The sequence below is a fragment of the Microtus ochrogaster genome, unplaced genomic scaffold, assembly GCF_000317375.1.
Source record: "Microtus ochrogaster isolate Prairie Vole_2 unplaced genomic scaffold, MicOch1.0 UNK10, whole genome shotgun sequence".
Classification (NCBI taxonomy): Eukaryota; Metazoa; Chordata; class Mammalia; order Rodentia; family Cricetidae; genus Microtus; species Microtus ochrogaster.
The window spans coordinates 3145486-3145758 of record NW_004949108.1 but is presented as its reverse complement, the minus strand read 5'-3'; positions in this window follow the sequence as shown (position 1 = coordinate 3145758).

The window sequence follows — 273 nt, the reverse complement described above, 5'->3', positions numbered from 1 at the left end:
AAAAAAAAAAAAAACAAAACAAGATGCTACAATGAAGAGCCTATCTGCTCCTCATCCTGGCACACTCGTCTTTGTTGGTACAAACAAGATGGGTAATAACAATATTTTTCTCCTAGGCACCTACCTTCTTATCTCCCTCAAGGAAGAGATGCCTAACGTCTCCAGGCTGGCAGTAAACCGGATGCCTCTCCAGCCACACTTCTCGCTGAGTGTGAGCCCACCAACTCCCAGCTCTCCCCTCTTCTACGTTGCCCTATGCCTTCAGGAAGTAGA